The sequence below is a fragment of the Pelobates fuscus genome, unplaced genomic scaffold (assembly GCF_036172605.1).
Source record: "Pelobates fuscus isolate aPelFus1 unplaced genomic scaffold, aPelFus1.pri scaffold_33, whole genome shotgun sequence".
NCBI lineage: Eukaryota > Metazoa > Chordata > Amphibia > Anura > Pelobatidae > Pelobates > Pelobates fuscus.
The window spans coordinates 65,388-89,465 of NW_026961938.1; the positions used below are offsets into that span (position 1 = coordinate 65,388).

General features: G+C 44.5%; 1 protein-coding gene across 1 annotated transcript in view; it reads left to right on the forward strand.

Annotated features, from left to right (window-relative positions):
- The first annotated feature begins 422 nt into the window (after positions 1-422).
- The window catches only part of LOC134584879 (tyrosine-protein phosphatase non-receptor type 4-like), an 85,068-nt gene continuing 61,412 nt past the window's right edge, over positions 423-24,078 (forward strand). Inside the window, exon 1 of the mRNA XM_063440686.1 lies at positions 423-851. The gene's annotated coding sequence lies outside the window, so the exon portion shown is untranslated. The remainder of the gene's footprint in view (positions 852-24,078) is intronic.

Sequence of the window (24,078 nt, forward strand, 5' to 3'; positions counted from 1 at the left end):
CTCTGTGTGTGAAGGCTGAGCATGCTGGGAGTGGCAGTGTCAGTGTATGAAGGCTGAGCATGCTGGGAGTGGCAGTCTCTGTGTATGAAGGCTGAGCATGCTGGGAGTGGCAGTCTCTGTGTATGAAGGCTGAGCATGCTGGGAGTGGCAGTCTCTGTGTATGAAGGCTGAGCATGCTGGGAGTGGCAGTGTGAGTGTATGAAGGCTGAGCATGCTGGGAGTGGTAGTGTCAGTGTATGAAGGCTGAGCATGCTGGGAGTGGCAGTCTCTGTGTATGGAGGCTGAGCATGCTGGGAGTGGCAGTCTCTGTATAGGAAGGCTCAGGCTGTCGGTTGTCATGGCGATGACGTCATGCGGGGGGAGGCGGAGATCTCGCGGGAGCCGGCGCCATGTTGGGCTGAGCGGGAGGGGGAGGGTCCGGAGTCTTTGATTCAGGCCCCGGGGGGCGGAACAGCCAGCCAGCTCCTCCTCACACACCCCCGGGCCGCCCGGGGCCCCAGCCACATTGCACCCCGCGACATGAGGAGCCCCCCACTGCCCCCGGGGCCCCACCCCGCCCGCACCCCGCTCATCTGAGGGCCCGGAGCTGCAGCCAGACACCCCGAGAGCCCCCACCGGAGCCTTCCAGGGCCGACTCAGGGGCCCCCCAGGACCGACTCAGGGGCCCCCAGGAACCTTCCCCTCCCAGGACCGAGACAGGGGCCCCCAGGAACCTTCCCCTCCCAGGACCGACACAGGGGCCCCCAGGAGCCTTCCCCTCCCAGGACCGACTCAGGGGCCCCCAGGAGCCTTCGTCTCGCCGGATCCTGTCAGAAGCCCCCAGTGTCCCTCACTCTGCAGCCGGTTATAAGGTGTGTGTGGGAACCCTAACTGTCAGCACTGCACCCCCCCCCTTTAATGGTCAGCACTGCACCCCCCTAATGGTCAGCACTGCACCCCACCCCCCCTTAATGGTCAGCACTGCACCCCACCCCCCTTAATGGTCAGCACTGCACCCCACCCCCCCTTAATGGTCAGCACTGCACCCCACCCCCCTTAATGGTCAGCACTGCACCCCCCCCTTAATGGTCAGCACTGCACCCCCCCCTTAATGGTCAGCACTGCACCCCCCCCTCTTAATGGTCAGCACTGCACACCCCCCTTAATGGTCAGCACTGCACCCCCCCCTTAATGGTCAGCACTGCACCCCCCCCTTAATGGTCAGCACTGCACCCCCCCCTTAATGGTCAGCACTGCACCCCCCACTAATGGTCATCACTGCACCCCCCCACTAATGGTCATCACTGCACCCCCCCACTAATGGTCAGCACTGCACCCCCCCACTAATGGTCAGCACTGCACCCCCCCACTAATGGTCAGCACTGCACCCCCCCACTAATGGTCAGCACTGCACCCCCCCACTAATGGTCAGCACTGCACCCCCCACTAATGGTCAGCACTGCACCCCCCCACTAATGGTCAGCACTGCACCCCCCCACTAATGGTCAGCACTGCACCCCCCCACTAATGGTCAGCACTGCACCCCCCCACTAATGGTCACTGCACCCCCACTGTCAGCACTGCACCCCCACTGTCAGCACTGCACCCCCACTGTCAGCACTGCACCCCCACTGTCAGCACTGCACCCCCACTGTCAGCACTGCACCCCCCACTATTGGTCAGTACTGCCCCCACTGTCAGCACTGCACCCCCCACTATTGGTCAGTACTGCTCCCACTGTCAGCACTGCACCCCCAAATATTGGTCAGCACTGCACCCCCCACTAATGGTCAGTTCTCCCCCCATTAATGGTCAGTACTGCCCCCACTGTCAGCACTGCACCCCCCACCCCCCACTAATGGTCCATACTGCCCCCACTATCAGCACTGCACCCCCCCACTAATGGTCAGTACTGCCCTCACTGTCAGCACTGCACCCCCCCATTAATGGTCACTACTGCCCTCACTGTCAGCACTGCACTCCCCACCAATGGTCAGTACTGTCAGCACTGCACTCCCCACCAATGGTCAGTACTGTCAGCACTGCACCCCCCACCAATGGTCAGTACTGTCCCCACTGTCAGCACTGCACCCCCCACTAATGGTCAGTACTGCTCTCACTGTCAGCACTGCACCCGCCCACTAATGGTCAGTACTGCCCTCACTGTCAGCACTGCACCCCCCACCAATGGTCTGTACTGACCCCCCCCCCACTAATGGTCAGTACTATCAGCACTGCACCCCCCACTAATGGTCAGTACTATCAGCACTGCACCCCCCACTAATGGTCAGTACTGTCAGCACTGCACCCCCACTAATGGTCAGTACTACCCCCACTGTCAGCACTGCACCCCCCACTAATGGTCATTATTGTCCCCACTAATGGTCAGCACTGCACCCCCTCTAATGGTCGTACTGTCAGCACTGTCCCCACTAATGGTCAGTACTGCTTCCACTGTCAGCACTTCATCCCCCACTAATGGTCAGCACTTCATCCCCCACTAATGGTCAGCACTTCATCCCCCACTAATGGTCAGCACTTCATCCCCCACTAATGGTCAGCACTTCATCCCCCACTAATGGTCAGCACTTCATCCCCCACTAATGGTCAGCACTTCATCCCCCACTAATGGTCAGCACTTCATCCCCCACTAATGGTCAGCACTTCATCCCTCACTAATGGTCAGCACTGCACCCCCCCACTAATGGTCAGTACTGTCCCCACTGTCAGCACTGCACCCCCCACTAATGGTCAGCACTGAACCCCCCACTAATGGTCAGTACTGTCAGCACTGCACCCCCCACTAATGGTCAGCACTGCCTCCACTGTCAGCACTGCACCCCCCACTAATGGTCAGCACTGCACCCCCCACTAATGGTCAGCACTGCACCCCCCACTAATGGTCAGCACTGCACCCCCCACTAATGGTCAGCACTGCACCCCCCACTAATGGTCAGCACTGCACCCCCCACTAATGGTCAGCACTGCACCCCCCACTAATGGTCAGCACTGCACCCCCCACTAATGGTCAGCACTGCACCCCCCACTAATGGTCAGCACTGCACCCCCCACTAATGGTCAGCACTGCACCCCCCACTAATGGTCAGCACTGCACCCCCCACTAATGGTCAGCACTGCACCCCCCACTAATGGTCAGCACTGCACCCCCCACTAATGGTCAGCACTGCACCCCCCACTAATGGTCAGCACTGCACCCCCCACTAATGGTCAGCACTGCACCCCCCACTAATGGTCAATACTGTCCCCACTGTCAGCACTGCACACCTCACTAATTGTCAGCACTGCACACCTCACTAATTGTCAGCACTGCACACCTCACTAATTGTCAGCACTGCACACCTCACTAATTGTCAGCACTGCACACCTCACTAATTGTCAGCACTGCACACCTCACTAATTGTCAGCACTGCACACCTCACTAATGGTCAGTACTGCTCCCACTGTTAGCACTCCCCACTATTAGTCAGTATTGCCCCAACTGTCAGAACTGCACCCCTTGTTGACTCTGAACCCCTAATAACTGTAAGCATTGTATGGCCTCTCAGCCTTACTTTCACTGTTCTCAATGAACCTTAAATAATAGTTAACATTGCATCCCCTGTCAACATTAAACACCCACTGTAAACTTTGTATTCCATGTTACCACTAAACCCCCACTAACTGTCAGCATTGTATCCTCTGTAGACATTATACCTTTGTCAGCACATTACCACATACGAACTGTCAACATTGTACTCTTCTCAGCTCTGTTCCCTCGGTCATCTGTGCACCCACTTTCTAGCACTGTGTCCCGTCATTACTGTACCCCTTAACTGCATTCACTGTTTTCCTGTAGTCAGTACCCTTTACTGTCTGCACTGAGCCTCCTGTTAACAGTGTACTCCTTGTCTTAACTATCACCACTGCACCTGTTTATGTTGGTACATAGATCTATTGACTACTAGAGCAACTCACTGCTTTATTACCAATAGGGCTTTCATTTCTGATTATACCATACTGCCCGTTTATACCTGCTAATTAATCAATATCTGTTCTGTATTTATTAATTAGCCACTGCTCTCCTTTAGTCATATACTCTGACAGATTCAGTGCACCGCTAATGGGAATTCAGATTCCAGTTCAGGGGCTCAGACAGGAGTAGGGGCACATCTCGTTTCCTTATTTTAACCCATTAGATTACGCTATATGTGTATGTTTCTAGATTGTAAAATCACTCGAGAAGAGCTGCTTACTCTGCATTTCTTTTCATATTAATTAGTCAGATATTTTTCTGATTTGTATTTCTATTGTAAAACTGTGAAGAGCTGCAGAATGTTTGAGCTATGTAAATGGCAATTATTAGTAACACCTTCTAAAACTCTATTTACTAATGCAACATTCAAATGTAATCACCTTGATACCTTCTTATGCAACATTTGGGCCTTTGCAGTCTTGCTTTTCATCTTCCATTGTTTTTATTTTTGCAATGTACATTAGTTAGACTGTAGATTTGCATTTTCCAAACATTACATTGGAAAATATTTATAGCACAGGGATCTCAGAATACATTCCAAGCGAGTAGGGGCAAACCAGCTTCTGGATATTTCTCCCCTTTTCTAGGTGCTGTTAACAAAATAGCATCAGGGCACCTGTTCACAAGCAGGGTTATTAGTTCTCTGATCCTTTTGTGAATCACTGTGTTGACTGCCTTTCTTGTTTACATGGGGTACATGCAATTTATATCCTTCTATGTTACAGAACAATACGCTGCATTTAAAGACTAAGCCTTACTAGCGTCCATAGGATCTTTTCCCACAGCAGAATGCTTTGCAATGTGTCCGGGAGGTCACTGGCCCTCAAGGGGTTAAATCTCCCTTTAGCTTCTGTTTTTATTTCTTGCCCTGCTTTTTGCATTTCAAACAGATAAAGCCATGATGTGATAATAGTGAATTATCTGTGTTTTTAAAGGGTACAACAAAAAGACCCAAATCAAAACATATGTTACATAGCTTTAAAATGAGCATACCCAGTCTGCCCAGGGCCTTTACCATATGTATTGCTTGATTGATGAATAATTCTGTATATATTGCAAACTGCACTGCCCTTTTAACCTTTTTAACCCATCAGTGCCCAGCTTGGAAGAGCTCTTATCTGCAACCTTTACAGCATGGCATACATTTATATGGACCAATTCTGGGTCAAAGTGCTAAACGTGGGGCCCCTCCTCATGGAAACAAATGGAATGTTCCATCAGATTTCATCATAGCTAGCACTTTTGCCTCTTTAACATTTCCCAAATATCCCAGTTTTGTCATGCAGGCATGGACTTTGACACATCTGTCTTTAACTCTTTGCATGTCTAGCGAGAGGTGGTGAGCCATGTTGCTGCCAGCACTTTTAAGGTTAACTCATACAGGGTTTGTTAGGCTGGCTGACGGCTGTTATGAAATTATCTAAATCATATGCTTCAACATCTGTATTTATAATGGAAATGTTCCATGTTTGATGTAAACAACTCCTTGTCTCTGAGTACACTGCAGTTTATTTTTGCTGTAGGGGGAAGCATGGTAGTAGTTTTGTAGTGTTCTTGTATGCCAGCATTCCCCATCATGCAATATACTACAATGACTTTTCAAGTAAATTATTACATTTTTTCCACGTATCACTTTTAAAAGACCATTTTACATGTTGTCGATAAAAGGAATGCTGTTGCTATTGTAATGATTTGTGCATTGAATGTGCTTGGTAATATTTACTGTACATATTGCAGTGTTATCATTTCAATCTTCTACTGTATGAGAGACATGTGATGTTTAAAATATTTGTGAATTCTGCACCTATTTCTTTATCTTTCGTTAAAATAAACAATCTATAACAGAGTCCCTAGACTTTGCAGGGTCCAGGGTTTTTAAAATAACAAAAACCTGATTTGCCATATTTACTTTTCCAATTGATGGATCCTTATAGGCTGCTTCCTGTACTAATTAAAAACTAAAACACTAATTTTCAAAAATGTGTTTTATGGAACTAGCCAGTTGGATCCTTTGTAGTATTTGCGTTCTTAAATAAGAATAGTTTTTTTAAAAAAAATCCCAGTGGCCAATCTTACCTTTTCCAATATACCCGCTCAGTCCAGGACATTGCTGCTGACATGTAAAATCTGATGCTTTATATAATTAACCGGTTAGAATAACCTTCGGCGTTACAGTTTAATATAGTTGTTTTAACATCTCAGTGACTTGGAGCAAGTATGCTTTGTATGGTTTTTATTTATTTCTAATTTGTATGTACTATTTCAATTTACTACATGCATTCCAAATGTAATGACGTTGGCATTTTACCACCACATGTGAATCCGGTGGATTTTCCACCCCATACAAATTTTTATCTAAGCAATAAAGCTTTAAAAGATTGTTAGGAAAAAAGGTAAATGTTTTTCATAATGGGAATCTCAGAAATGTAAGTAAGATCTTTCTGCCTTGCTGAAGGGCTGTTATCATATGGATGATGTAGAGTAACTGACATAATGGTGTTGGCTGTAACAATTAATGCAACCACAATCACTGGAAAGGGATATTTAAAGCTTACCGATATATCAGGTTCCTGATTATGTGTATATAGCCATAACATGTATGTTTTTGGCACCTTTTGTAATTGTTTGTGACTCATCTTTCACCTGGCTTGTGCCACAGTCTCATTATTATTATTATTATTATTATATTTATTTTTTATTATTATTATTATTAGATTTATTTATTATTATTATTTATAAAGCGCCAAAAAGCTCTGTACACAATGGGTGTACTAACAGACACATATTTGAACCAGATGAGTTGGACACACAACAGAGGGAGTGGGGTATAGTGACACGGTAACAGAGGGATTGAGGCCCTGCTCAGTGAGTTTACATGTTAGAGGGAATGGGGTATAGTGACACAGTAACAGAGGGATTGAGGGCCTGCTCAGTGAGTTTACATGTTAGAGGGAGTAGGTATAGTGACATAGTAACAGAGGGATTGAGGGCCCTGCTCAGTGAGTTCACATGTTAGAGGGAGGGGGGGTATAGTGACACAGTAACAGAGGGATTGAGGGCCCTGCTCAATTAGTTTACATGTTAGAGGGAGTGGGGTATAGTGACACAGTAACAGAGGGATTGAGGCCCTGCTCAGTGAGTTTACATGTTAGAGGGAGTGGGGTATAGTGACACAGTAACAGGGATTGAGGGCCCTGCTCAATGAGTTTACATGTTAGAGGGAGTGGGGTATAGTGACATAGTAACAGAGGGATTGAGGGCCCTGCTCAGTGAGTTCACATGTTAGAGGGAGTGGGGTATAGTGACACAGTAACAGAGGGATTGAGTGCCCTGCTCAATGAGTTTACATGTTAGAGGGAGTGGGGTATAATGACACAGTAACAGAGGGATTGAGGCCCTGCTCAGTGAGTTTACATGCTAGAGGGAGTGGGGTATAGTGACACAGTAACAGAGGGATTGAGGGCCCTGCTCAGTGAGTTTACATGTTAGAGGGAGTGGGGTATAGTGACACAGTAACAGAGGGATTGAGGGCCTGCTCAGTGAGTTTACATGTTAGAGGGAGTGGGGTATAGTGACACAGTAACAGAGGGATTGAGGGCCCTGCTCAGTGAGTTTACATGTTAGAGGGAGTGGGGTATAGTGACACAGTAACAGAGGGATTGAGGCCCTGCTCAGTGAGTTTACATGTTAGAGGGAGTGGGGTATAGTGACACAGTAACAGAGAGATTGAGGCCCTGCTCAGTGAGCTTACATGTTAGAGGGAGTGGGGTAAAGTGACACAGTAACAGAGGGATTGAGGGCCTGCTCAGTGAGTTTACATGTTAGAGGGAGTGGGCTATAGTGACACAGTAACAGAGGGATTGAGGGCCTGCTCAGTGAGTTTACATGTTAGAGGGAGTAGGTATAGTGACATAGTAACAGAGGGATTGAGGGCCCTGCTCAGTGAGTTCACATGTTAGAGGGAGGGGGGGTATAGTGACACAGTAACAGAGGGATTGAGGGCCCTGCTCAATTAGTTTACATGTTAGAGGGAGTGGGGTATAGTGACACAGTAACAGAGGGATTGAGGCCCTGCTCAGTGAGTTTACATGTTAGAGGGAGTGGGGTATAGTGACACAGTAACAGAGGGATTGAGTGCCCTGCTCAATGAGTTTACATGTTAGAGGGAGTGGGGTATAATGACACAGTAACAGAGGGATTGAGGCCCTGCTCAATGAGTTTACATGTTAGAGGGAGTGGGGTATAGTGACACAGTAACAGAGGGATTGAGGGCCCTGCTCAGTGAGTTTACATGTTAGAGGGAGTGGGGTATAGTGACACAGTAACAGAGGGATTGAGGGCCTGCTCAGTGAGTTTACATGTTAGAGGGAGTGGGGTATAGTGACACAGTAACAGAGGGATTGAGGGCCCTGCTCAGTGAGTTTACATGTTAGAGGGAGTGGGGTATAGTGACACAGTAACAGAGGGATTGAGGCCCTGCTCAGTGAGTTTACATGTTAGAGGGAGTGGGGTATAGTGACACAGTAACAGAGAGATTGAGGCCCTGCTCAGTGAGCTTACATGTTAGAGGGAGTGGGGTAAAGTGACACAGTAACAGAGGGATTGAGGGCCTGCTCAGTGAGTTTACATGTTAGAGGGAGTGGGCTATAGTGACACAGTAACAGAGGGATTGAGGGCCTGCTCAGTGAGTTTACATGTTAGAGGGAGTAGGTATAGTGACATAGTAACAGAGGGATTGAGGGCCCTGCTCAGTGAGTTCACATGTTAGAGGGAGGGGGGGTATAGTGACACAGTAACAGAGGGATTGAGGGCCCTGCTCAATTAGTTTACATGTTAGAGGGAGTGGGGTATAGTGACACAGTAACAGAGGGATTGAGGCCCTGCTCAGTGAGTTTACATGTTAGAGGGAGTGGGGTATAGTGACACAGTAACAGGGATTGAGGGCCCTGCTCAATGAGTTTACATGTTAGAGGGAGTGGGGTATAGTGACATAGTAACAGAGGGATTGAGGGCCCTGCTCAGTGAGTTCACATGTTAGAGGGAGTGGGGTATAGTGACACAGTAACAGAGGGATTGAGGGCCCTGCTCAGTGAGTTTACATGTTAGAGGGAGTGGGGTATAGTGACACAGTAACAGAGAGATTGAGGCCCTGCTCAGTGAGCTTACATGTTAGAGGGAGTGGGGTAAAGTGACACAGTAACAGAGAGATTGAGGCCCTGCTCAGTGAGTTTACATGTTAGAGGGAGTGGGGTATAGTGACACAGTAACAGAGGGATTGAGGCCCTGCTCAGTGAGTTTACATGTTAGAGGGAGTGGGGTATAGTGACACAGTAACAGAGGGATTGAGGGCCCTGCTCAGTGAGTTTACATGTTAGAGGGAGTGGGGTATAGTGACACAGTAACAGAGGGATTGAGGCCCTGCTCAGTGAGTTTACATGTTAGAGGGAGTGGGGTATAGTGACACAGTAACAGAGGGATTGAGGGCCTGCTCAGTGAGTTTACATGTTAGAGGGAGTGGGGTATAGTGACACAGTAACAGAGGGATTGAGTGCCCTGCTCAATGAGTTTACATGTTAGAGGGAGTGGGGTATAGTGACACAGTAACAGAGCGATTGAGGGCCCTGCTCAGTGAGTTTACATGTTAGAGGGAGTGGGGTATAGTGACACAAAAGGTAAGGGTATGGTAGAAAAGTAGGTTCCAAGGAACCGGTTTCCCAGTGTATATATACCCTAAATAATGAAATAATAATGGGTTTCATGTGCTGACCAGTAGATTGCAGAAATTAAGTATCCAGGAAAACATGGTGGACCTGGTCACCTTACTGCTTGTTAGTGCTGGGGTGTTTCACAGGTAGTGCTTGTGCTTTTTAAATACATCTATTTGCTGTGAAGCTTTCGTTATGGCTTTGATGTGCGGAGCTGTGGTCACACAACTGATGCGGTGTCACATTCATAACACTTTCCTGTTGGCAGAGTGCACAGGAACATCTTGTACCCCTCCAGAACACCCCATGGTGATGTGCTGTTTTTATTATTTGGAACGCCATCATTCCATCACTCCTGTACCATGCTTCCAGGTCAGCACTCTTTCTGATATCCTCAAGCCACAGATCTGGGCTATTTTAGTGACTGTTATTTATTAGGATAGGCACCTCCTGTGTTTGGACCCCAGTAAACGACACCTCGCATTCTGGGAATGGTGTGCGATGGATGATTTTGCTGATTTTCTGCCTTGCAATAGTGTGTTAACGATGTCCAAAACACAGGCACTCTGTAGGAGCCTGACCGCTGCAGTGCATCTTTCTTATCAGCTGAGGTAAAGCGCCATACTGCTTTAGTAATCTTATTACAGTGAAAGTATTGGCACAAAATGTCTGTTCGCTCCAGGCCAATTATTCGATGAATGAATACCCTTTAGCCTTCATTTTCATTCCAGGGACAATTACTGTGCATTGCTTACTGCGCTGCTGGCAACATTCTTATGAGAACTCGTATGAAAACCATTTAGAATCTCTCTTTCAGACACGGTAGCGGAACAATTTCTTTGTTGAGCTACACTGGGTTTGAAAACAGCAGTAATATTGCAGTAATATTGCAGTGGCCATTTTTATGACAAGCCTGTTGATATGGTGAAGTGTATGCTGGTTTGTGTATATAGTTTTAGATTGTAAGCTCACCGGCAATCAAATTACTTTGTATAAAAAAAGCTTTAATAGCTAGATTTCTGCTCACAGGCATACCTTTTGTATTGCTTTGTTTATATTGTACGTTCTCCCACAGTTGTACAGCGTTGTGAAATATGTTGGTGCTTTATAATTGGCAGTAATACATAAATATACGCTTCAATTTTTTTAAAATTGATTTTATATATTGGGAGTATCCAATCATGTTTATTTTTATCAATATATCTTGACTTGTTACTGCTTATTACCCCTAAATCAAGAGTAATTTAAGAATAATACAGCACAAACAGCACTTTGAGGTAAGCGTTTGTCTGCATGGGAAATTATAGCACGGTTGTTTGAGTCCGTGCAGGATTCAATCTATCCAATTCTTATTTTTATGTACAGCTATAGAGTTAATGTGTTAAAAAGGTACTTCCTTAACTGTGCAGAGTCTGCATTAAGCACCCACTAAATTAGGAAGTCACTAGGTCAATCCCAATGCTGTCTACGCTTTCCCTGTCCTAAGTAGGGCTTCATGGGCACATTGGGTATTTTAGAAGTCCGACAAAACCAGGGGTCTCCCAGCAACTGCTGTCCATCCTCTCTTCTGTGGCTCTGAGAACTTACACAGCACACTCAGCCATGTGTAATATATATGGTGCTTGGAGTACTCCTTTCTTAAATGTGGATTATTCACAAAGCTGCTGATTGAGAGCCACAATAAATGTGCTGGAAAAGTTGAAGAATTTACCTATTAACACCATGTGTATGTGTTATGTATGTGTATAGATAAGCATATAATATGTAATCATGGTATGGTGTCATGTAAGCAGATCAGTTTTGAATTAGTCAGATCTGTGTTTCTTCTTGAACCTCTGCCTCCTGCTTTTAATTTGTGCAAATGAATGGACTGCTAAATAATTAATAGCTGGCTCTCCATTTGTATTGCCAATAGTGAGCTAATTGCTGTACCGCACAAGTCACCACGCTTATTTCACTCCTCATGATTTGTTACTAATTCATTCTTCTGGTATACCACCTATTTTTATTCACCAGGTTGTACTGGTCAGCAATGGCATTGGTGATCACTACAGAGAGATTCACTATATTAGATAAATGTGCAGACTTTGGGTTAAAACATTGATAGACCAGAAGTCCTCCACTAGGTATGCATATATTCCTTGCTGGACTGGCATTCGTTCTTGGTAATTATTTGATTTAGCGCATGATAGCAATGGCCAGATTTATCCAGGGTTAATAGATGATCTATTAAGTCTTCCTTATGTGAATCTTCTGTCAAAATAGTTGATTTGACAAATTGGTATGAAAAGAAAAGCAAGCATAACAATTAGATATGTTTACAACATAAAGTCTGGTCAGAGCCAGGTATACAGCCAGCGAGTACTATGGTGGGATTCTCTAATAACATGTTAAAGGCTGGACACAGCCACGTATACAGCCAGCGAACACTATGGTGGGATTCTCTAATAACATGTTAAAGGCTGGACACAGCCACGTATACAGCCAGCGAACACTATGGTGGTATTCTCTAATAACGTGTTAAAAGGGTGGACACAGCCACGTACACAGTCAGCGAGTACTATGGTGGGATTCTCTAATAACATGTTAAAGGGTGGACACAGCCACGTATACAGTCAGCGAGTACTATGGGTGGGATTATCAGACAAGATGTTAATGGCTGGACACATCCATGTATGTAGCCAGCGAGTCTTCATTGTAGGAGTCTCTAATAAGATTTTAAAGGCTGGACAAATCCACGTATACAGCCAGCGAGTACTATGGTGGGATTCTCTAATAACATTTAAAAGGCTAGACACATCCATGTATACGGCCAGCGAGTCTTCATTGTGGGAGTCATAAGATGGCAGGACAACAGTGAGTCCTCAGTTGGGAAGAATGCCAAATTAGGATGTCATGGAATTTAAATGACATTTTCTATAAATCTTTATTGCATACAGAATTTGTAAATAATATATGGATGTTCTATTCTCCAGTATTTGCTTTTCTTCTTTTGCTGATGGTGTGAAAGTTTATTAGCAGGGACAAGGAACATGTATAACATTGTGACACGGTTTATATGGGAGCAGAGCTGTGAAATCTCAAATTCAGAAATTACATACATTCATTACATTACATGGAAATATGGTCCTTTGTGACTTAAAGGGACACTATAGTCACCAGAACAACTACAGCTTATTGATTTTTTTTTTCTGGTGAGTAGCATCATACCCTTCAGGCTTTTTGCTGTAAACACTGTCTTTTCAGAGAAAATGCAGTGTTTACATTACAGCCTAGTGATAACTTTACTGGCCACTCCTCAGATGGCTGTTAGAGATCCTTCCTGGGTCATGGCTGCCTAAAATGCATCCAAACATTTAGTATCTCCTCCCTCTGCATGCAGACACTGAACTTTCCTCATAGAGATTCATTGATTTAATGTACCGTATATATTTTTTGTGCTGAAAAACCCCAACTCGGCTTATACTTGAGTCAATAGTCTGTATTATGGCAATTTGCATTGCCATAATACAGAAAGGGCCTGTGGGGGCTGTCAGAGCTGTAACTTACCTCTCCTACAACTCCTGTCAGCTCCCTCCTCCTCCGCACCGTCCGTTCAGCACCTCGGTCAGCTCCCAGTGTAAATCTCGCGAGAGCTGACAGAAGAGCTGACCGGACGGCGCGGAGGAGGAGGGAGCTGACAGGAGCTGCAGGAGAGGTAAGTTACAGCTCTGACAGCCCCCCTCTCCCCACCACTGAACTGCCAATGCCACTGGACCACCAGGGAAGGAGAGACCCCCTCCCTGTCATATATCAAGCGGGGGGGGGGGGGGGAATGGAAAAAAAAACTATTAATATAATAAAATAATAATAATATAAAAAAATGTAAAATAATTAAAAAAGTTATAAAATTGCCCACCCCCCCACCAAGGCTCTGCAACACACACACACACACACACACACTGCACTCATACACATACACACACTGCATTCATACACACACACGCTGCACTCATACACACACTGCATTCATGCACTCACACACGCGCTGCACTCACACACGCGCTGCATTCATTATACACACACTGTAAATAAATATTCAATTAATATATTTTTTTTAGGATCTAATTTTATTTAGAAATTTACCAGTAGCTGCTGCATTTCCCACCCTAGTCTTATACTCGAGTCAATAAGTTGTCCCAGTTTTTTGGGGTAAAATTAGGGGCCTCGGCTTATATTCGGGTCGGCTTATACTCGAGTATATACGGTATCTATATGAGGAGATGCTGATTGGCCAGGGCTGTGATTGAATCATGCTGGCTCTGCCCCTGATCTGCCTCCTTGTCAGTCTCAGCCAATCCTATGGGGAAGCATTGTGATTGGATCAGCCCACCACTTCTGATGATGTCAGCAGACAGGTTACTATTCTGAGTAAAACAGAATGCAGAGTTACAGCTTCAGGCTTGAATACAAGTAAGATTTTGCTATTTATAGGGAGGCATGAGCGGAGGGGGTAGAGGGTGGTGTTAACACTATAGGGTCAGGAATACTTGTTTGTATTCCTGACCGTATAGTGATCCTTTAAGCTTCTCAGGTTTTGATGGGCTACATAGGATACTTCTGTATGACTATCTTCATTTTGCTTTTTAAACTACTTGAAAATAATTCTGTATAATTATCTGATCTAAAGGGACACTCCAGGCACCCAGACCACTTCTGCCCATTGGAGTGGTCTGGGTGCCAATTCCCACTACTCCTAACCCTGCAACTGTAATTATTGCAGTTTTTTATAAACTGCAATAATTACATTGCAGGGTTAACGCCACCTCTAGTGGCTGTCTACTAGACCGCCACCAGAGGGAACTTCCTGATTTCTAGCAAAGATTTTCTTTGTTAGAGCGTCGCTGGACATCCTCACGCTGTTTGAGGACCTCCAGCGTCGCTCATTTCCCCATAGGAAAGCATTGAAAATCTTTTTAAATGCTTTCCTATGGGGAGCGCTAATGCACATGCGCATTAGGTCTCTTCGACCGTGGGCAGGACCAGTCTCGCCCACCGGCCGACGGAATCAGTTGGAGGAGCGGCGCGTAGGAGGAGACAGCGACGAGGGACATTGTCGCTGCCTCAGGTAAGTGACTGAAGGGGTTTTCGCCCCTTCAGCAACTGGGGATTGGGGGGTGGGAGGAAGAGGGGACCTGCAGTGCCAGGAAAATGGATGGTTTTCCTGGCACTGGAGTTTCCCTTTAACTCCCGGTGAATTCATGATCTGAACCATCTTCAATCTGGATCTTTAACCACTTTTAACTCTGCTAAAACACACAAAAGCAAGTTCTTTTAGAACCCGATCTGTAACACTAACAGATGTGTTTTTTTTTTAAACCCCTATTGCTGCCTTTACATTGATCTTTAAATACTTTCTAACCTGATATATTTCAGAATACAGCACTGGACTAGAATACCCCCAGCCAGGCCAGTGAGTCGCTGCCATCCAGGTTGAAAAGTCTTGATATTGATAATGAAGAAAGCTATAAATTATTCTTCATTATTGGGTGGAAGGGACTGGAGAACCATGATTTTTGTGTAACTGCGTCTAAACCGTTTCACAAAATCCAGTGGACTGGGCCTTTTGAACTATTTGCAACATAACTACTGCACTCAGAAGTCGAAATTATTATGATTGGGATGCTGCCGTCAAACCTTTGGTTCCAATCTAGCATTATCGAATATGTACGAGCTATATAAACTGTAATAATTCCCATCTTGTGTTTTGGTGCCTCTGGGTGACATGCTAATCTTGTGTGATACATTTTGTCTAGCTGTTTTTACATCATTCCTCTGTATGATATTTACTTGCAGTTTTTGTTCCACGTATATCTCATATCCCCTTATCCCTCTTTGCTTTTGACTCCCCCCTCCCCCATCGCTTACTATTTTTGCCTTTCTTTTTCTGTCTCATTCTGTACCATCTTCTTATTCCACCCAATTGTTTTCCAGCCACTGTCCCTCCTGCCCCATTTATTGCTTGTCCTGGCTGTAAATGTCTGTGCCTTGGATTAAGCCATTAGTGAACTTGAGTATGTTTTCACACTTCTTTCATTTTGTGTTTCACGAATGGTTTATAGACCTCAGTAATCCTCCGTTAATCTCGTGGTATTTGGCTTACCCTAGTAGTGGTTTATTTTCATGTATATTAACTGTTGAAAGATGCACTGGGGCGTAGAAAAGCAACCCTGATGATGATGCAAGCAACCCTGATGATGTCGCCACCGCTTGAGGAGCGGTGGCCTGTCGGGGTGCAACTAAGGTGAGTTATACTTTCCTGATACTGTCCCCAACAGACACCGCCATCTTCGTTTTTAAACTCCTTTTATTTATCAGGAACCCACGTCATTGATGTAGTCTTTCATATGCATTATTATTATTATTGCCATTTATATAGCGCCAACAGATTCCGCAGCGCTGATGTGTGCTGATGACTGTGGAAGAGACCATGGGAGTGTTTGTGTGTATATAATATATTATACTGTATTATTTTTTTTTAATCTTGTAATGAGGGACTAAACTTGACAGCAGTAGCTCCATTTTTTTGTCACGTTTTATCAAATCAGATACGCTATTTTGTATTTTGTCATATATATTGAATTTGGAATTTCAATAAATATTGAGTATTTTGTAAAGATTTTCTTTTATGATTTGCTCAAAATTGGTGTGTGTGTGTGTGTGTGTGTAAGGCGGGTGTTGATAGAGCCGCATTATGTCACCATTTATTTTATAAAGATGAGGTAAGACCCAAAGGTTTCAACAATTCAGTCCCTGATTAGGACTTTTTGTAGTTCTTGTTTTGTGACTCCCAAGTTGGGGGAGTAGCTTCAAGAGATTCCAGGTGGGACTTCTGAGATTGCTGTCCAGAAGAGTGCAGTTCTAGGAACAGCTAAGATACTGCGCAGAACCCTCAAACTCCCAGGCCTCTGGTAGAGGACCCGAGAATAGAAATAAATACCCCACCCAGGAGGGGTGAGAAAATACATTTTTCAAATTGTGTGTGTGTGTAAGTTGTCTTAGGCTGAGACAGAAACAGAGGATACAGAAAGGTGAAGATTCCATGGCAAGACAAACCTCTACGTGGGGTGCACCACCGAGAGATAAAGGATGTGTCTCGCATTACGAAATCCTACAGTGGTTGGAAAAGGCAGTACTTAAAGACAGCACTGAGACACTAATTGTATCAGCTCAGGTACAGGCACTTAGCCCCAGATTAATAGAAGCGGGGGTGTACCACACCAGACAAGACCCAAGGTGCAGACTGTACAGAGAGTACTCTGAGACAATCCTGCACATAGTAACTGGATGGGACAGCTTACACTGAGAAGCACAACCAAGTTGCTGGAGTGGCTTCAACAGATTCCAGGTGGGACATCTGAGATCGCTGTCCAGAGGAGTGCAGTTCTAGGAAACCCAAATATACTGCGGAGCTTGCTGACAATCCCAGGCCTCTGGTAGAAGAGAATGAGGAAAACACACGCACAGACATACTATAAATAATAATACGTTAAAAAAAATAAAATCATATATATATATAGATATAGATATAGATATAGATATAGATATAGAGAGAGAGAGAGAGATTATTTTAATAAGGAGAAAATAGATTGACAGAACTCAGTTTTTCTAGCAAGATGCTGCTCTTGGATGAATGCAGTGGGAGCTGTTTTTGCTGCTGTTAAAGCTGCTTGGAATCATCATGGACCCAGCAACAGAAGTAGATCTTCTCCTGAACATCTCCATAGGTTCATCTCTCCCACAAGGCAAATGGAGCATGAGCTCAGGAATCCTATAGGAAAGCATTGGATTGGCTGAGCTTGTCAATTCTGATGATCTCAGGCAAGGAGGTGGGCCAGGGGTGGAGCCAAAGGCCACCCTGTCCAAGCAGAATCTCCTTCTTATTGAAACAATGAATCTATGAGTTAAGTTCATTGTCTCCATGCCACGGGTGGAGACATTGAATTTCAGCCACACTGTGCAGCACTGCCCCAGGAAGCACCTCTACTAGTCATGTGAGGAGTGGCTAGTGGTGGTGTCCCTAGGCTGTAATGTAGACCCTGCCTTTTCTGTGAAAAAACAAAACTGTTTATTGCAAAAAGCCTGAAGGGACTGATGACTCACCAGAACAAATACATTAAGCTGTAGTTGTTATTGTGACTATAGTGTCCTGTCCCTTTAACACTGTGACACAGATTTTTGGCATATATTAATAAAAAAAAAAGGCCAAGACTGGACATCTTAAAGGGACTCTATAGTCACCAGTGCAACTACATGAATTCCTGATCCTATAGTGTTAACACAACCATCTAGCCCCCCTGGGACCCTCATGCCTCCATAAATATAGTAACAATCTTACTGTATTCAAGCCAGAAGCTGTAACTCTGCATGCTGTTTGCCAAAAAATAAAATAAAAGTCAGACTTTGTAGCCTGATCCAATCACAATGCTTCCCCATAGGATTGGCTGAGACTGACAATGAGGCAGATCAGGGGCAGAGCCAGCACAAGCCAACCACAGCCCTGGCCAATCAGCATCTCCTCATAGAGATTAATTGAATCAATGAATCTCTATGAGGAAAGTTCAGTGTCTGCATACAGTGGTAGGACACACTGAATCACAGAATGCTCGTGCACAGCAGATCTGAGTGGATGGAGGCATATTATGCCTCCATCAACTTCGAAGTCCCTCTGGTTCACTCTGAGTGACTGCAACTGGAGGTGTTCCTAGCTTTCAATGTAAACACTGTATTTTCTCAGAACATACAGTGTTTACATGAGAGAGGCTGCAGGGAGCTATAGTTCTCACCTGAACAACCTCATTAAGCTGAAATTGTTCAGGTGACTATAGTGTCCCTTTAAGAGTGCTGCCACTTATTATTTTTATTTATATAAAATGTGTATTCTTTTTTCCTAATGATTCAAATTATTCTTATGATCATCTTAAAGATACATGCATTGGATTCTTTATGAGCCGATATAGTCTAATTCAGGGCTTACCAAGGTTCAAAGCTTGGTCCTCCATTAATTAGACCTGATTCCTAGAACTATGTCTCTGTACCGCGTGTGGGACATCTGTGGAGAATAGGAAGCCAGTGCTATTGCCATGAAAAAATACTTTGTCTTTGTATCTGACACTGAGAGCATGGCTATAACTGAACTCGGACATGCTAAATGCTAAGGCCTTCTCCACTGATACATTAGCCTTACTCCTAAAAACTGGTAAATTGGCCATAGGTTTAATATAAATTGTATTTGTGAGGGGGTTGTTTTTTTGTTTTTTTGGTTAAAATATTCCATCCACTTTTGCTCAGTGAGAGGGGTTGGCCTAGGAGACCTGTTTCCTGTGGAGTCAGGGGACGTAAAAGAGAAGTTCCCAGTGATGCTGCTCACCCTCTGAAATAAAATCATTTAAACCTGTAGCTAGTACTTGGCGTTGACAACAGTGAAGTAGGAATGAACAATCTGTGTGGATTATCCTAGTGTCCTGTCACTGGCATTCACTGAAGTGTGGCTGAATGATGACAATGTGAGCTGCCTTCCAGTATCTGTGTGTAAACTGAGATTCTACCTGTGGTGAAACAGAATCATCCTGAAAGAATCCCAGCAGCCAGGTAGCAGTGGATACTGACATTTGTTATGCAATCATTTGTATTGATTTTTGTAACTTTTTTCCCCTTTGATTTATGATAAACTCAGATTCTATTCTAAAATGTAATGATGTTATTGTGGTCCCCACTCCCTGCTCTGATAGTAACCACACAACACAAGTGAGGCGAACATGTGCCATTGCATGCACTCGGAGACATCCGAGGTTGCAATCCATGAGTCTCCCTACCGTACAGCTGTGTAAAGATATACATCAAGTCGGCTGAGCGTTATGGAAAAGGGAACTGAACTGAACACTGACAAGATGCACCAGATACATAAAGCATTTTGCACAATCTACCCCCTCCCCAGGGGCGTATTAGCCGCGAGGCAAACAAGGCATTTGCCTTGGGCGGCATTTTCCAGGGGGCGGCAAAAAAAGCCGACCCCCTAATGCCCAAGGCAAATGTATTGTTAGCCTTGCGGCTAACAGACATGCCGGCGGGCTGCTGGGCGATCGGGCGGCACTGCCTGGCGGGCGGGCGGCGAGGGAGCACTTCCCCTGAGCTGTCTGCTCAGCTCCCTCGCCAGCCGCAGAGTGAGGCTGGGAGGCGGAGCCGGAATATGACGTCATATTCCGGCTCCCAGCCTCACTCTGAGGCGCGCGAGGGAGCTGAGCAGACAGCTCAGGGGAAGTGCTCCCTCGCCGCCCGCCAGCCCGCCAGGCAGTGCCGCCCGATCGCCCGATCGCCGAGCAGCCAGTGGACCACCAGGGAGGAAGAGACACCCCCCCCCTCCCCAGCTTTCCCAAAGGTAAGGGGGGGGGGGTTAAAGTAAAAAAAATGTGTTAAAAATAAATAAAAAAAACAATGTGTTAAAAAAAAATTAAAAAAAAATTTGTTAATGTGGGTGGGTGAGTGTGTGTCTGTGTCTGTTAGTGTTTGTGTCTGTTAGTGTGTCTGTGTCTGTTAGTGTGTGTCTGTGTCTGTTAGTGTGTGTGTGTCTGTGTATGTTAGTGAGTGTGTGTGTCTGCTAGTTTGTGTCTGCTAGTGAGTGAGTGTGTGTCTGTTTAGTGAGTGTGTTTGTCTGTTACTGAGTGTGAGTGTGAGTGTGTCTGTTAGTGTGGGTGTATTTCTGTTAGCGAGTGTGTGTTTCTGTTAGCTAGTGTATGCGTATCTGTCAGTGAATGTGTGTGTGTGTGTATTTAGAATGCGGGGCGGGGGGAAAGGTTGGGTGGGGGTGGCGCGGGGGGAGGGGGCAGCACAAAACCAGGATACACCACTGCCCCTCCCCCCACAGTAACCTGCAAACCTGTGATAAGTTGGTATTTCTATTGGCCAATGTGCTACAGTGCATGCATACCCTCAATAAAAAGCTGCTCTATCACATTCATGGGCGCTCTTCCCCCCTCCTTTCCCTTAAAGATTTGCTCTATATTTTTCTACCCTTCCCTTAGTGTTCTGCCTTTCCATAAACCCCTGCTGCAAAGGTTTTTGTGCCAAATGCACTGGTTAAACTGTGAATGAACCAATACCCATACACACTGTCTCATACTCTTGGCACAGCCTTTGAGCTAGTGTCAGAGATTTCGGATGGGTGTCATCGACTTGCTGACAAACCCCGAAATGGTGTAAAGAGATATATACACTTGGGCATTGATTCTTTCTGTTCAGAAGCTGTGAATTGGCATAAAAAGCTGTCTTGAATGCACAGCAGGTCATTGAAAACTCAGTTTACAGAATTGTTTAATGAAACTTTAAAAGAATTATACTAGATGGGTATTTTCTGTAGAATTCTTGGAAAATTCCCAGAATTTCACTAAAGCATTCTTTCAGGCACTTCACATCTCTCTCTTTAACAATATTCATTTTAACCAAGTTTTGCATACAGCATCAACAAACACCACATTTTCGCCCAGCTGGTAGCTTAACATAACCTCATTAACTAAACATTGAAATAAGTGACCACCAAACTGGTAGGAGCCATGGTAATCCTACATGATGAGTGAAACTGCCTGGGATGTGCTGGGGCGGAGGGTGGGATACTTGCTGTGCACAGGTTTATGAACAAGGCTTTCCTTCTTGCTGTGGGACCTGCTGAGTCAGTGGAGTTTGCTTTTTTATTTTGCTTGTTTTTAATGCATTATTTTTAATTTATTATCCTGTCTTTATAGCACATTAAAGAAGAGTGGCTATTTGTTTTCTCCGTAGTTCTTCCTTTAAAAAATAAATAAATCTGCTTTTACCCCTTATTGTTAGCAGCTGTAATCGTCTGATTGTTATAATTATTTAGTACATTCTTCTGTTTGCAACCCATCAAGTGGCGGCATGCAAAAATCTTACCAGTCAGTTGCCCTGACTGGGTCAAGTTCTGTCTTGCAGTGTATGAAATAAAGCAGGCCATGCTGTCTGTCACTGAGCGTTTGTCTCTCGGGCGCTCTCCGGTGACTGCCATCGGGTGGGTGAAATCATTGCTACTTTATATCCCTGCTCAATCTTGGCAAACATTGACATATATTCTGTTCATATATTTTTGTACCCTTCTAATAAAACCATAAGCCTTTTTTATGTATTTATCTATTTATTGAAAAACATAAAGACCCTTCATGGCAAACATGACTGACATTTTCAGAGCCCAATCGCTAACAAATTAGTACTTTAAAACCATAACAAAAGAAGTTTATTCCAGTTAAATTTTGTCTAACTTTTCTGCTGTGCAATTAACATCGTGGTAAACACTACAGGCATGAGGTCCATGAGTGCCTCCATGCATCGAATGAATAATGGTGCTCTCCATAACTTATAGAGTGCTTCCATCAGAAACCTTGAATGCTCGGCTGCTGGGATTAGCCTACCCTGTTCCTCTCTGTGACATTAAACTGTAAAACACATTTTTTCTGCGACCAGGATGAGCTGTGGAGATTTCATGCACACCTTCTTGGAAAATGATTATCACTGCTGATGATTGATACGCTCATCCCTTGTCTGAGCTGTGAAGTTGAGTAATTTACAGGCCTTTGGGCTGTCTTTGAACTGCAGGTGTGGGTACCATGTTTACAGAACAAAAACGTTTTAAAATAATTTGATGGACTGAAGAATAAAGTCCAAGTCACGGACTAATGAAGTCTTCTAATATTAGTGGGGGTTTCAATGGCTTCATAACAGTTCAGAAATCTTTCTTCCTAATACTATGTCATTCATAAGAATATTTGGTACGAGAGTAGTTTTATGAGTAGCTCTCATATTTATCTATTTTTACATCCTACTTTTGGTTTACTCTAGACATTTTGTGCAGTTGAACATCATTCAATGATACAAAAACACATCTGTCTACCATATAATGTGTGTATACTCTCAGTTGACTAACTCCGCTTTTATCTGTGTGATGGTATACTCCCCTCTCAAAACATGGCTGGCATGGCTTGCTTTAGAAGATACCCTGAAGACTCTGGATCTCTTACAGTGTGTAATAGGCTGTCAAAGTGTCAATAAATTTAACAGGATAAATAACCTATTTTTCCATTAAACATTTTATTTTTGTGCCCCCTCTTTATCTTCTAAAAAAGTATTTGAATTCCCTTTAATCCAAGTTTAACAAATGACACAGTGTAGAGCTCAGAATCACCAAGGGCTAATTGTAGTTATTTTGTACAGTTATAATTGGTGTAACCTCACCTTCATTGCGCTGCTCTAGGGATAAAGAGCCACGACTAACACCAAGGTGATGTCATTTCTCCCCGAGGCATCTACTCATTATGTCACTGCTTCTGATCATTTGGAAAGCTGTGTTTCCCCTGACCTTTTCTGATAATAGATCAAACCTTCCCAAGCCCTGGGGCAAGAAGGTTCTGACTTCTAAAAATATTCCTCAGCATTTTCTGAACTGTCGGAAGTTATTACAATTTCAGTAAGACACTAAGAATATTGTGTGGCATGACTCAGACAACGGTCTCAGTTCATTGTTCACTCCCAAATGAGGGAGTGGTAGAGTTAAAGGATTATGTACAAACACTTTATTTTCATCACATTTAAACCTTCAATCACAAAGAAAACTACAATAAAAATCTGAGTTAAGATTCCTAGCCTATTATTCAACATCATCGCAGGCTTCAAAAAATATATTTCTCTTAACAGGAAGGTGGACACTACAAAGGAAATTATAAGCTATTTTCACATTTGAGCGTTTTCTTTTTTCTTTTTTTTACTTGCTGTGAAGAATGTGTAGATTAGGGCTCAGCATTTCCAATCCAATGCCACTAGGCAGGCATTAAATGCCCACCACCCACCCAAAAAAACACGCAATGGCTGTCTCTAAGTGCTGGACAGGGGGTTTTGGTGGTAAGATCAGTCCTCATAGACCCAATGAGCTGCTGTAGAATGGTAAAAGATGGCTCTATGCAGGCAAGCTCACTAAACAGTGCATCGTCACTACATGAATTAGCTGTATAATAAATGATAAAATAGAGGGATCTTTTTATCTTATACAGTTCTCCTTTAATATGCCTTTTGTACGTTCACAGAAGCAATAGATTCATTTCTCTCTGCAGCAATAACAGCATGCCAAGCCATAGGCTCTTTAATGTTTCATTAAACCACCCACTGGTTTTAATTTCCAGCCCACGTTCTCCTCCTTCCCTTGCAGTGTTGATACAGCAGTGTTTGCATACACTTCATGTTTAATAATGTAAATATATTCTTTACTCTCTATGAATGAGAAATGCCTGGTTTGGGCATTTTCCTCATCCTTTGATTGTCAGA